Source organism: Triticum dicoccoides, unplaced genomic scaffold, assembly GCF_002162155.2.
Source record: "Triticum dicoccoides isolate Atlit2015 ecotype Zavitan unplaced genomic scaffold, WEW_v2.0 scaffold97642, whole genome shotgun sequence".
Lineage (NCBI taxonomy): Eukaryota > Viridiplantae > Streptophyta > Magnoliopsida > Poales > Poaceae > Triticum > Triticum dicoccoides.
In genome coordinates, this window is record NW_021314724.1 from 1 (window position 1) to 982 (window position 982).

Here is a 982-nt window from a genome sequence, read left to right on the forward strand (position 1 = left end):
GGGGGGGGGCGCTTGAGAACTATTCGTCCCTTCTTATTCGTTACTGTTGTCAATTCATCTCCCCTGTTTTCTATTTTCATTTATTTTGTTCCCTTTTTATATTCCTTTTTTTTCTTATTTTTACTTTTATTTCATTTATATGTTCCTTTTTTATTCACATTTCTTTTTTGTGATATTTCCCCCCATTTTATGTAAATATATATATTCTGTCATCTTATCGATAGATGGAGAACTAGTGATATCTCAGTTGATTCGGTAGCCATGCATTCTTGACACTATTACCTCTTTTTTTTATCATCTTTTTAGCCAAATTGAAAAGGATATTGTTGTCTCCTTGGGGACATCCGATAAAATTGGAATGATATAGAGAAGTTTAATATGGCCCCTGTGTAAGGATGACACACACACAAATTTGGAAAGAAAGAAAAATATATTTGGTCGTCAATGTTCATCACTATACACGCAACTGCAAGTGTTGGAACTGGACTACAACTGCATGCCCCCCAACGCGACTGTAACTGAGTTAGTAGGGGGATGTTAGCCAGTTGCATGTCCATCACCAGACATGCAACTGCATGGACCCCAACACGGTTGCAACTTGGCTAGTAGGGGAGTTGTCGACTAGTTGCATGTTGGAATCCAATTGCAACCGCATGCCCCCAACGAGACTGCAACTGGGCTAGTAGGGGGTTGTCGACCAGCTGATGTCCATCACTAGGCGATGCAAGTGCAAGTGTTGAAACCCGGCTACAACTTGATGGCCCCCAACGCGACTCTAATTGAGCTAGTAGGGGGTTGTTGGCCAGCTGCATGTCCAACATGAGACATGCAACTGCCAGTGTTGGGACTCAACTTAAACTGCATGACCTTAGTGCAACAGCAACTGCGTAGCCCACAGTGCGACACCAACTAGGTCGATACGCGGTTTGTCAGCCAATTGCATGTCCATCCCTAGACATGCAGCTGGAAGTGTTGTAACCCG

The 982-nt window shown here is 43.2% G+C and overlaps 1 non-coding gene across 1 annotated transcript; it reads left to right on the top strand.

The window, feature by feature from the left end:
* The first annotated feature begins 328 nt into the window (after positions 1-328).
* On the top strand, positions 329-436 carry LOC119348607. Its single transcript, XR_005169041.1, has one exon. It is a non-coding gene; the product is annotated as a U6 spliceosomal RNA (small nuclear RNA).
* Positions 437-982: the final 546 nt, after the last annotated feature.